General features: G+C 41.2%; 1 long non-coding RNA gene across 2 annotated transcripts in view; it reads left to right on the top strand.

Annotated features, from left to right (window-relative positions):
- Positions 1-2534: 2534 nt before the first annotated feature.
- The window catches only part of LOC121922049, a 30835-nt gene continuing 19633 nt past the window's right edge, over positions 2535-13736 (top strand). For both annotated transcript variants that reach the window (XR_006102089.1, XR_006102090.1), the window contains exon 1: positions 2535-2874. This is a non-coding gene — a long non-coding RNA (uncharacterized LOC121922049). The remainder of the gene's footprint in view (positions 2875-13736) is intronic.

The raw sequence follows: 13736 nt of genomic DNA, 5'->3' as shown, positions 1-13736 counted from the left end.
CCCCAGTGCCTTTGCCTTCTTCAGTGGCCTCATGACCTCTTGGCCTTTGCGGTTCATAGGTCACCTCAGGCAGCAGGCAGGCAGTTTTTGATGTAACCTCTGAACTCCAGAGGATAAAAGACTGTGAAGCCCTGAGAGACGATCCATCTCTACGTGGCCACAATGAAGAATGTCATTCAATCAGAGCACAGCGCACACAAATTAAATGACACTTTCCTCGGTGCTTTGTCCTGAATCTAAATTTGCCCTGTGTGTTGGTGACCAAGGGGGCAAAGATGGAGGAAAGAAGGAACCACAATAGAAACAGGAGAAGGAGAGGGTCTTGATCCAACTCTGCAAGGCACAAAAGAGTTGTGTGTGCAACAACAGGGGACATTGTCACAAATGACAATTTCAACCGTTTTATGAGCAATTGTTTATTGCAAATCCGAGGGAAAAGAAGAGCTGTCAGTTTCCTGTTTGATCAGGGCTGTCCAACATTTAGAAGTGGTGGCAGTGGATTGCTTTGCATCAACAGATGAATCCAACTGCTCCAACAAATCTTACAGAAGCTTTTGGAACAAAAAGACCTCTCTCAAGGTTGTTCAAAAGGATAAGTAAGTGCCCCTTTGTTCCAGCAAAAATCACAAAGAACCTTTGTTGGCACCTGTAAGACAAATGGATGTATTTTTGCACACAGTGACGTAGGTTTCAAATTCAGTTCAGTGCCTCAGAAAGAGGAAAGTTCAGGATGCTGAGGAAGGGGTTGCAAGATGAAGATGCCTGTCTGCTTTGCAACAGGGAGGCCTCCACTTACAGGGATCATAGATCATAGAATCATAGAGGGATGCATACTGAGGGAGGAAATTGAGTTATGTCACTTATCTTTTTATTTTCAGCACCACGGAGGGGTGCCATCAAGCATCAGAATGCACCGGGTTTATATAGCTGGTAGGTCAGTGGGATATCTTAAGTCATGGACAAACCCACGGCCAATTCGCTTTTGGTGTCAAAGGATGAGTGGAAAGAATTACTGCTCAAAACGGTCAAGCCTTCAATGTCCAGAAGCGTCCAACAATTCACCCATCCCTACAAGGAAGGACTAACGCTTTGTGGCATTTTGATTTAACAAAAAAGACAACTAAAGGGGAAACGTGCCTCCCTAATTGGCGTGACAGAAGGGCAGTGAAAGAGCCATGACATGGTGAAGCCTCTCACTGCTGCCGATTGACAGGACTGACTGCCTTCTTCTTCCAAATGTGGCAAATGGCTTTTTGTGAGTGTGGTGGATAGACAGCAAGCCAGGAGCACAATCCTGTCTGTGTTTATTTATTTATTTATTTATTTATTTAAAGCATTTACACACCCTCCAACTCTTCCTATTTGACAGAGATAGTCACAACTAATCTTCAGTCATCCCACTTTTTCACCTGCTTTTAAAAAATCTGAGTCTCTCAGAATATTCCTTCCTTGTCCAATAATCTTTTTATCCTAGCCCAGAATCACCAAAACAATCACCATCTTGCTCTTCTCACACACATTCTCTAAATGCACAGAGCAGATCAACTTAAAATCTTGTGAGATTCACAGGATATAGTATATTTCATCTTTTGGTAATCAGACCTTATACTTATATACTCTTTTCAAATACTACCTTTTTCCTTCATAGTAAGTTAAAAAAAATTAAATGTGTTCCTGGGCATTACTTCTTTGACAGAAAATGTATTACCAAAGGCAGAAATAACATGTAAAGAATAGGGACAGGTTCCTACACCATGAAAAAGAAAAGCAGCTCTGTATGTTTCAGTAAACTATATTCAGAATTAACAATATACATATGTGAAAAGAAACAGGCACTTTGCATGATTTTGTTTTTAAAAGAGTCCATTTGAAATCTGCTTCCAAAATGCATCAAGGATGATTTTTCTTTTCTTTCACTTGCCTCCACGTTTCTTAAAATTTCCATTTTGGTAACCCAACTTTTAGATCTATGCTTTTAAAAACATGCTGGGGGGAGCTGGCAAAGCAGGCTTATCTGCTGTCCTCCTTTGTCTCTATTTTGCTGTTCACATACACACAGTAAGGGAATTTGGAGACTGCTATAGTTTACCTTGTAAGCCAACACACACCAGATAACAGTACGATCAGGTACAGTAAAATCCCATTCTTTCCCTGCTTGAGCTTTATTGCATTATTTACTCCAAACACTCTGCTACAACCCATTGTTTCTGCATCTCTTTTCACCATCCTCACAATGCCAATGCTGCTAGACAGAGGAAAAGGAGGAAAACAGGCTGAGTGGATGTAAAAAGACTTTAGGAGCTTCTTTGGCAGAGGCTTTGTTTACTGAGATATGTCTGTATTCAATTAAAAGTCCTTTTGATCAGGTCTGTGAGAGTGCTAGCAAGATAATCCCTGTTAGATGCAACCTGCCTCTTCCAGGAGGTCCTTCTTCATGGAAATGCAGATCAGGCTGCAAAAAGCCAAATCTTTACCAACAACATCATTTCTACAGCCATTTGTTTATCTGCAGTATTTTTCTCTTCCTGTGCTATGACCTTCAACAAGGAAGAGTGATGAGGCAATCACCTTTGCCCCAAGGTCCATCAGCTACTAACGCAGAGTCTCATAATTGCTTGCAATATATTGAAGGTCCATGTTCCAATATCACTTGTTCCCATGTGGATCAGCAGGAAAGACTTATGGTCAATGGGTTCGATGAATTTTAGTATCCTCTCTGTCACATCTTGGATCCTCACACCAGGGAGATGTGACAGAAGTTTGGGTTGAGTGTCATCAGATGACAGTCAGTTCTATTTCTTTGTTACATCTGAGTCTAGTAGTACTGCCTGGATGCACTGATGGTGTGGATGGATGCTGATGAATTGAGAGTGGGTAAGTGGTTTCTGATTATTTTCCAAATTGTTAATGCTGTTAGTTATCCTTGGCTTTTAATGAATGGTTTTGATGGATTTTAAGGTGCTACTGTTTTATTTTTTTAAGCTCCCAGGTTTGTTGTATCTGTTTTTATTGTGAGCTTGCAGGCTTACTGCTGGACATAAAGAAAACAAAAATAATGGCCACAGAGGATCTATGTAAATTCAACCTAGACTATGAGGAAATTAAAACAGTAAAACAGTTTCCGTATCTTGGATCAAACGTTGATCAAAATGGAGACTGCAGTCAAGAGATCAGAAGAAGACCAAGGATGGGGAAGGCAGCTATGAAAGAACTAGAGAAGATCCTAAAGTGTAAAGATATACAACTGAGCACAAAAGTTAGAATCGTCCAAGCCATTGTATTCCCCATCACCATGTACAGATGTGTCATGGCCAGCCAAGAGCCGGACTCAGAGGAGGAGGATGTGATTACTCCGGTGCAAGGGGAAATTGCGGCTACACCAGCTGCTAATCCTGCTCTGCCAGATCCCAGCTGCGATTTCCCAGCCCTAGAGGAGGCAGCTCAGCCAGGTCCTAATGCTGGTGGGATTCCTCTTGTGGTGCAACAGCCTAGTGGTGATTCTGGGGAGGAATCATGCCTGGAGGTTCCTTCCTTTAGGCAGGGACGTAGCTAGGATTTTAGGAAGGGGGGGGTCCAGACTAAGTGCCATCATTATAATGGGGGCTGGGTGCCGGCGGCGCAACAGCACACCCCTTTCTTTTTTTTAAGGGGGGGGGGGGGGGGCCCGGCCCCCCAGAACCCCCCCCCCTTGGCTACGTCCCTGCTTTAGGCAACGCAGGGCGGAGTGCTTGCGTGCATAGATCCAGGAGGATTGCTGAGAGGCAATTAGCAAATCACCCTCAGGTGCCACAGGGGAGAGCGTCTCCTACTTAATGAGTGGGGAGACGCCAACTCAGTGCCAGAGTTTATTGCATGATCCTTTGGTGTGATTGCTGCCTGCACTGGCTCCCTGTATCTTGACTACTTGTTGCCTTGACTCTTGACTTCGGAACGAACTGGACTACTGCTATCTGCTGGCTGACCTGACCTTGGACTGGACTGGACTGGACTGACTATTGTGACCTCTGTTATCCTGACTTCGGCTTTGGCTTTCGGCTTGCTTTCTCTCTCACTCTTTGCAAGGTTTGTGGACTATTTTCCAGCTGCATAGTTAATTGCCTTGCTGAGCCTTCCTTATTGGCATGTGTCTGTGTGTGCTGGCCGTAGTCCAGGACAGGGTGCAAGAGCTGGACAGTGAGGAAAGTGGATAAGAGGAAAAGCAATACATTGTGGTGATGGAGCAGAGTGCTGAGGATACCATGGACAACTAAAAAGACAAACAAATGGGTCCTAGAACAGATCAAGCCTGCAATCTCCATGGAAGCCAAGATGATAAAGTTGAGGCTGGCATACTCTGGCCACATCAAGAGAAGGCACAACTCATTAGAAAAAACGATAATGCTGGGAAAGGTGGAGGGATGTAGAAAGAGAGGAGGGTGGCATGCTATATGGATGGACTCTATTAAGGTCACAGGTATGAATTTACAGGACCTGAACAGAGCAGTGGAGGACAGGGAGTGTTGGAGATGTCTTATTCATGAGGTCACCATGAGTTGAGATCAACTTGAGGGCGGTTAACAACAACAACAAACCCTGAATGAAAAGGTGCATGGAAATGTTTTAAAATAAATAAACACAACCTTAAATCCTGATCAAGGGTACTCTCTCCCCCCCCCCCTCTTTCTGCCAAAGAGATTCCTTGCAAATTTCACTGCTTTCTGCTACTATGGTGAATTCATTCTGGTTTCCAAAACAAAGGAAGGAGTGGAACATAGCATTTTGCTGCCTGAAGCAGAAAAAGAAAATCACACACACATGTGCGTGTCAAAGTGATTTTACTCAAGAGCAGAAATGTTATTTCTTAACATGCTGGAAAATCCCATGGACAACAAATAATGAATAATTATGCTTCCCTTTCACAACACCTAGAACCTGCTGCCATACTGTCTCTAATGATAGGGCTGTCCCAGGATGAACAAATATTCAAGAAGAGGCAGTGTCCCATTCCAAGAGTGTGGTCTATTCAGTGTGGGCTTGTAAATGTCATGGAATATGATGCTATGCCACAAAACATGCATGGAGGCATAGAATATACAGACATGTTGGAAGTGGTGCATGCTGCACATACATATAATTACACACTAGTGTTCAGCTTCACTACCTGCCACCCTAAAAATTCCTGAAGTTTCCCATGAGCAAATTTGAATGGAGCTGTAATACAAGTACAGCACCTGCAGCTTACAATAACTACAGCACTGTTATCCCTTTTCAGTGGAAAGGGATTAGTGTCTTCAGCAAGAGGCCCTCCTGTAGGCCATTAAACTGGTTATTACAGGTTGAGTCTCTCTTATCCAAAATGCTTGGGACCAGTAATGTTTTTGATTGTTTCCTCAGATTTTGGAATATTTGCTTATATATCTTTGAGTTGGAACCCAAGTCTAAATATGAAATTCATTTATGTTTCATATTTAACTTATACACATAGTTTTTTGTGGGGGTTTTGGGCTATGTGGCCATGTTCTAGATGTTTCCTGATGTTTCACCAGCATCTGTGGCTGCATCTTCAGAGAAAAACTATGGATGTGGCCATGAAAGCCTTCAACTTCACATTATACACATAGTTTTTATACATAATATTTAAATAATTTTGTGCATGAAGTTTGTGTACACTGAACCATCCGTAAGCAAAGGTGTCATTATCTCGGCCACCCATGTGGATGATTTTAGAATATTTTGGATTTTGGAATTCTGGATAAGGGAGACTCAACCTGTATAACAGTAAAATAACTTAGCCAGACAGCAAAATACTCCTGATGAACAACTCTGTATGACTGAACTACAGTAAAGAGTGTCCCCATTGTCTTTCCAAAATCCATCCCAAACCTTTGCAAGGAGCATATAATACATAACCAACTAGTCATTGCATTAGCAGACTTGAAGAAACCTTTAGAAAGACCTCTATATAATGATTTAATTGAATGGACACAGACTGATCAAGGACAGCCAGAGGTAAAGCTGACACAATCATGCATCTCCCAGCTGCCCAGGAAATAATAGAGTCAGCTACATCATAGTCATATGACTTATGGCTGCCAACAAACCTGAAAAATGTCTGGCCTCTTCTTATGTCTTCAATAGCAGTGTGATGTTCAGGAATTACCAGACATTTTTGACAGGTTGAATTAATAAGCACTATTTTATCCTGATCACCATCCTGTTTCAAAATATACAGGAAACAAGTTTTGTTTCAAAAGTTTAGTGACTAGTTATAGTTCCTTTAACATCAATTTTGTTTTAGGCTGCATATAAATCCTGATATTGTGTATGAGGTTTATTTAATCCATTGTAACACAGGCCTACTACATTGTTTATGAGAAAGCAAGGGAAGAAAGAAAGGGGGACTAGGTTGCTTTTGAGAGAACAGTTAATTCAACAAACTCAAATACAATGCAAGTGAATACAGCAGAGATACCCTGCGTATCTATGCATAGCTGTAGATGTGCATGTAGAAAGACACATACTTTCATTATCATTAACAGCCTGGCTGGTCTAGGATCAAAGACAGTATAATGTTGGATTTTCTGATAACCAATGGATATGACTATTAAAAAATCATCACCAATAACTACTTGAATCTGAACTCATCCTGATCTTCCCCACAATCCCAATGTCTTTCTTTTCTACATAAATAAGCCCACGTACGCAGGCACACATACACACCAGAGATCAGTAATGAGAGCTCACTAATGGATTGGCTTAAGTATAGAACAACATCCCATCACTGTTCCAGAAAATAATCAATCAAGCACTTAATTTTAAACGTAAAAACTAAGCTGCCTAGAGACTGTTAATAGATAACCAAATAAATTAACAGTTGTGGGTGGGTTTTCATTTGAGACAAGGTCAAATTGCCTGCTCTCACTTCCCGCCCCCCCCTTCTCTTTTTAAAGCTCTCTGTTCATGCTGTCCTTGGGCTTGAGCTGATTTTTGATAAGAGGATGAGAAATTGTGTAAGGCAATCGTGTTCAAAGGGTTCCGCAGAAGCTGGCTAGGGGTTCCTAAACACAAAATTATCAGAGACCAGCTTCCCTGGAAACAGCTTTCTTGTCCCTTACCATGCAAGCTGTACTTACTGGAATTTCTTCTTTTGCTATTAATGACTCCAGAGGCCTGTCTTCTGTTTTGCTTTGGCTTGCTCTACTTTTAAGGGGAGGATGGAAAATATGAAGATCACCAAATGTTTTGATTGCAATCCCCATCATTCTCCACCATTGGCTATGCTGGTTAGGATTACAGTCTAACAACATCTGGAGGTCCACACATTCCTGTTTTCAGGTACACTCTTAGCAATGATACAAATTGTTGGCAAGTATTCTGGATGAACTGTGCATCCTACAATATGCCCTGTACACATGTGCAAGGACTTTGCTTCCAGCAGAATACTAAAATGGCAAATAGATTAAATAATGGGCATCATGGCAAAAGTTCAGCAATTCCTCAGATGATGATGATGAGCTTTACAGTCCATTCTTCCTCCAAGAAGGTCAGAGTGACAAGAATAATTCTGTCTTCCTACTTTATCTTTATGAGAGCCAGCATGGCATAGCGGTTTGAGAGTTGGACTGTGACTCTGGAGACCAGGGTTAGATTCCCAGCTCGGCCATGTAGATTCCCTGGGTGACTTTGGGCAAATCTTTGGTTCTCAGTCTCATGGGAAGGCAATGGCAACACTTCCCCTGAACAAATCTTGCCAAGAAAACCCCATGATAGGTTCACCTTAGGGTCGCCGTAAGTCAGAAATGACTTGAAGGCACATAACAGCAACAACAACAACAATAAATTTCATCTTTATAATAAACTTGTGAGATAGGCCACTTAACTCTCAATATGACCTAAATGCAGAGGGGAGGGATTTCAAATTGGGATACTCTAGCATTAATCCAAGACTCTTGAGGCTAGTTTATCCTAGGAACCAACGTCCCAAAATTTCATCTTTATAATAAAAAAGTTTATTATAAAGATGAAGATGACTCTCCAGCCTATTCTGCCCCGGGCCTGCCCTTGAGCCAAATGGCTCCATTTCTCCACAGGGATATCAGGTAGATACACACGTCTCTGCATCTGGATGTTGCTTTTGTTTGCTGCTGCTGCCTTTCCTCTATGTGTAGTTATAGCATCATAACCTCCATCCTGGCCGTTTGCAGGAAACTCAGTTGTTTCTTGTAGTGTGAACAATGAATCCACCATTGATTCGGGGCTGTGGGATGGGAAGGCAGGAGAGATCACTGTCTGGGAAGGTGCCACCATTTACCTCAAGGTCTCAGCCAGTCAGTGGGAAGTTTTTCCCTCCTTGGTGCCACCACCACTGTCTCAGGAGTTTATCTTATGGGGGAAATCTTGTGCAAAAGCGGGGGGTTAAATGGGGGGGGGAACCTGCAAAAGTGGGTTGATTTTTACACTATGTAATTCTTAAACTAATGTTAACCCAAACAGAAAGTGGAGGGAAAGTAGACAAAAGCCACTCCTTTTTTGCACGGGATTTCCCCCGTGTGATAAACTCCTCAGTCGCTTGCTCTGCATTCGGACACCCAGATCACAGCAGTGTTGAGGAGGGGAAAACCTGTCCTGCCTCCCCACACTATCCGAAATCCAGAGTGGATCCATTGTTCATAGGGTTGCCATAATTCTCTACTAAAATCCAGGACAAAATTTAGCCCAAAATATAGGGCAACTGTAGGATGAAATTTAGTCCAAAATGTAGGACTTTTAAGGTCCTCAATTTTTTCTTAAATGTCCTACATTTTGGGCTAAATTTTATCCTACAATTGTCCTATATTTTGGTCTAAATTTTGTCCTACATTTTGTCCCGGTTTTTAGTAGAGAATTATGGCAACCCTAATTTGTTCACACTACAGGAAACACAGGAGTTTCCTTCAAACTCTGGAAAAAATGATGAGTTTTTTTTTTTAACCCAGATTAAGATGGTATACCCTGAGTTTGCTGCAGATATGACAGTAAGTCATATGGCCTCATCACACCAGATTTGGGGGTTGGGGTTGGGTTTTTTCCCTTGAATAGACAAGCCCACAGCACAGTCTAATCCAATGCTGCCAGATGTATGTAACTACAACCTCCACTGCCCCTGGTCACTGCCTACACTGGCTCAGGCAAATTGGAGTTGAGAATTCAAATTGGAGGGCCAGAGTTTCCCCACTTCTATGGCAGTGTGTAGAACCCAAAGCAAAGGGTTCCAGTTAGAAAGAACAGGGTTTTAACTCGACTTTAGAAAGAGCTTCCTGGTGGTATAAAGTATTTAACAATGGACAAACTGCTTTAAAATGGATGGACTCTATTTCATCAACATGTGTTACAAGTAGAGACTGAATGCCCACTTATCAGGGATTCTGATATTTCTTCATCAGTAAAGGGCTGGACTGGATAGCCTCTGAGGTTTACTCTAATTGTATGATTCTAATCCAGTTCAGAGTAAGATACGGTTGTGTTACCAAGTACATGGAAGGCCTTTCAAGTGGTAGCATTACATTTGTGGAATGCTCACCCCCCTGATCATCATCATCTTTTTCGTGCCAGCTGAAGGCCTTTTTATTCACCCAGGTGTTCAAAGAACTTTACTGCTTTTACATCTTTGCAAACTGCATTTTTATTCAGAGTTTATACACTCAAGTATTCCCCCCCACACTGTTGCTGCCTTTACCTTGGTTTTATATTCTGCTTCTTCAGTCATTGTGTTTATTCATATTTTTAACTGTTATATATTTAACATAACTTTATACTATTTAAATGATTTTAGTGATTTTAATTGTTATTAGAGTTTTATTGTTAAGTTTTTAACTAATTTTATCTGTGAGCCATTCTGAGCGCAAGGTGGCATACAAATAAAATAAATAAATAAATAAAATGATTTTATTCTTTTTTTACTTTAACTTTTAAAAATGTATTTTAAAATGTTTTAAATGTTTCTGCATGCTGCTTAAATGTGCAGAAATTAACTGAATAGAGAAATGATCCAAACACCAGACTCCTACCATCCTGAAGGTACTAATTTGGAATAAAATTGGACTTTATCATACAGAGGAAAATTGAAAGTTTAAACAGAGTTTATCCTGTGAAAATCGTGCAATTACTATTAAATTGCAATTAAGATTTTCAGACACAGTGCAATAAAAGAGCCATTATCAAAGGAATAACCAAGCAATAAACAGCAAGAAAGCATTTTTGGGATTTTCAATATGACATCGTGCAAAAAGCTTTCTTGCAATTGCATGATATTCCCAGGATATTCCCAGGATAATGACTGTTTAATCGCAATGTCATCTTCATTGCAAATGTGCAATTTTCACGGGATCATCTCTGTTTATACTTTCAACTGCCCCATGTGATAAAGTCCTAAGAAAGGCAGTTTGGATGGGAGACTGCAAACACCTACCAGGTGCTGTAGGCTATATTTCAGAGAAAAAAACTGGCAAAAGAACGTCTGAATATTTCTTTCCTGAGAAATCCTATGCAAATCCATGGGGCCACTATAAATTGACAGGGCTTGATGGCACGAATGCACACGCGCGCACGCACACACTTGACTAAGTAACCTCTTCTGGCTCAATCTTCCCCACCTATGATGGAAATGTCACACACAGATGGGCAGTAGACCTGAGGACACATGCTGAGTTTCCCATCTGTCCCTTTCTTGGAGGATGGATGTTGAGCTAGTTGTGTTACTTCCAACAACACTATCTCTTTGCAAGGGTGTATTCTGAAAAGGTAAATGATTTGGGCAGAAAATTCATACAGAGCCCTTTGCCTTGCCCATCCTTTTCAAATGCAAATAGAAACAATTAACATTATTATTATTATAATACTGATACTTCTGAAAAGATGCCAGCTAAGCAACACAGCAGAAGAAAGTGTGCACACTAATTGTATACTCCCTGCTAATCTAAAACCACCAGCTCTGCTCACCCAATCATCCTCTTGTCTGTTAGAAGCTAGAAAATTAATTGTTATCTGCATTATGGACTAATAGCAAAAAGTAAACCAAACAGGTTGGGGTAATTATCTCACTTGAGGTTAAGGATACATAAACATTGAATTTTAAATACCTCCTGCTACTGTGGGATAAAACAAGATGTCTCATAATTAATGCCAGCTAATTCTGCCTCCCTTCTTTGGAACACAGATAAAAAGCCAATCAATTTTTATAGCCATTATAACATTCCCACAAAACTTAGCCGTCAATTTTCAAGTCTGTGCTGATTCTCAACTGAGTTGCCAGCCAGGCAGTGTGTTTGCAACAGCGAACTTCTCTGCTTACTTCTCATCCACACTACACAACTGTAGTAGTTTGATACCACTTCAGCTGCCATGGCTACACCTTACGGCATTTTGGGATTTGTTGTTTGGGGAGACACTAGAGCTGTCTGGCAGAGAAATCATAGCTCAGAAAACTACAAACTCAAGGATTCCACAGGATGGAGTTACATCAGTTCATCAAAGTGCTGTAATTGTGTAGAATGAAAGAGACCTTTAAGGAGTTGGTGGCTTCATCTTAGGAACTGATAATAAAAATATATTTCCAACTTCTCTGCATATCCTGTGCCTTGGGTTCTGTGCTGGGAGAAAGGTGGGCTATAAATTGTACATATAACATGCATACAAATATATTTAGTCTGTGGCACTTGCCAAGGTCTAAATTCAGTTATGGTCCTGCTTATTGTCCCAGGCTTTTTACCTATCCTCTCTGTCTAAAAGTGAGGGCCAAAAGCGAGAGGATGGAGTGGCTTCTGTCACTTGGCTTACGCTTTGCCCTCTTGATAGTAGTATAGTCAGGGTTCCTGTTATAAACACACACACACACAGAGAGAGAGAGAGAGAGAGAGGGAGGGAGGATAGAGTACAGCTAGTTTTGACAATGATATATGTGAAAGAGATTTAGAAGTCTTAGTAGACCTTAAGCTAAACATAAGTCAACAATGTGATGCAACAGCTAAAAAAGCCAATATGATCTTACTATTCCATCAAGAGGAATGAACTGTCTAGCTCAAAGGAAGTAACAGTACCACACTACAATCGGCTCACAGTATCCATTGATATTTTATCCATGGAGTCAAGCATCCATGGCTTGAAAATATTTTTTTAAAATACAGTGTGCCAGCACCATACATGACTGCACTATACGTGTCTTTCAGTTTATGCTGAAGCTGCATAGCAAAAGGGAGAATGGTGCACACAGCTGCGCTGCAAGAAGAAGCCCCATTATATCCAATGGGGCTTGAGCATATGCACTTTTTGCCTTACGTGGGGTGTGACCGGAATGGATCCCCTGCGTAAGGTAAGGGACCACTGTATAGAGTGGACCATTGTTATACGCTAGGGTTTGGTTCCAAGATCCCCCATGGATAACAAAATTCATGGATGCTCAAGTCCCATTATTGATGACATCGCAAAATCGTGTCCCTTATAAAGAATGGAAAATCAAGGTTTGATATTTGAAATTTATACTTTTTTTGAACATTTTCAAACCATGGATGCTTGAATCCGTGTATAAAAAAATCTGTGTATAAGAAGGGCCGACGGTATAAATTCCAAAAATCAAACTTTGATTTTGCCATTTTATATAAGGGCTACCATCCATTCTACTTAATGGGACTTAAGCATCCACAGATTTTGGTATCCATTGCGGGGGGGGGGGGGGGAGTGTCCTGGAACTAAACCAAGGGCCCAGTGTATTCTGCTTTGGTCAGACCTTGCCTGCAATACTATGTCCAATTCTGGGCACCACAATTCAAGAGGGATACTGATAAGATGAAATGTATCCAGAGGAGGGCAAACAAAATAGTGAGAGGTCTGGAAACCATGTCCTATGAGGATCAGCTTAAAAAGCTGGGTATGTTTAGCCTGGGGAAGAGAAGGTTGAGGTGACATCATAACCATGTTTAAGTATTTGAAGTGATGTCGCATTGAGGATGGAGCAAGCTTGTTTTCTGCTGCTTCAGAGACTAGGATATGGGGCAATGGATTCAAACTATAGAAAAAGAGATTCCACCTACCTCAATATTAGGAAGAACGTCCTGACAGTAAGCGCTGTTCAAGAGTGGAATATGCTGTCTCAATGTGTAGTGGAGCCTCGGAGCCTCCTCCTTAGGAGCCCTTTAAACAGAGTTTGGATGACCATCTGTCAGGAGTGCACAGTAGGATGGGATGGCCCATGTGGTCTCTTCCAATTTTAGACAGAAGGCAATGGAGGAGAGAGGAACTGGTGAATTTATTTGGGAATGAAGGATACTGTTTACATTTTGGCCACCCAGCACTCCCTGTAACCTAAAGTTGGAACTCATGGGAACTCAGATGGCTATCATGAAATATCTATAGTGAGCAGTGTTAGCATCTTTATCTAATTTTCAAGTGACACCAATTGGGGGGGATGAATACCCCAAGGGACAGGATCAAAATCCAAAATAACCTTTACAGACTGAAGAAATTAGTCAAAACTAACAAAATGAATTTCAACAAGGCTAAATGTAAGGTACTACATATCTAAGCCGGAAAAATGAAAAGCACACATACAGGATGGGTGACATCTGGCTTAAAAGCAGTACATGACAAGGATCTAGAGGTCTTAGTAGACCACAAGCTAAAGTCAACAGTTTGATGCCAATGTAATTCTAGGCTGCATCAAGTGTCCAGATCAAGAGTAGTAGTAGTAGTGACATTCTATTCTGCTTTGATCAGACTTCACTTGT

The sequence above is a fragment of the Sceloporus undulatus genome, chromosome 2 (assembly GCF_019175285.1).
Source record: "Sceloporus undulatus isolate JIND9_A2432 ecotype Alabama chromosome 2, SceUnd_v1.1, whole genome shotgun sequence".
NCBI lineage: Eukaryota > Metazoa > Chordata > Lepidosauria > Squamata > Phrynosomatidae > Sceloporus > Sceloporus undulatus.
Note: the sequence above shows the minus strand (reverse complement) of the source record. Positions and strands in the feature narration are given on the sequence as shown.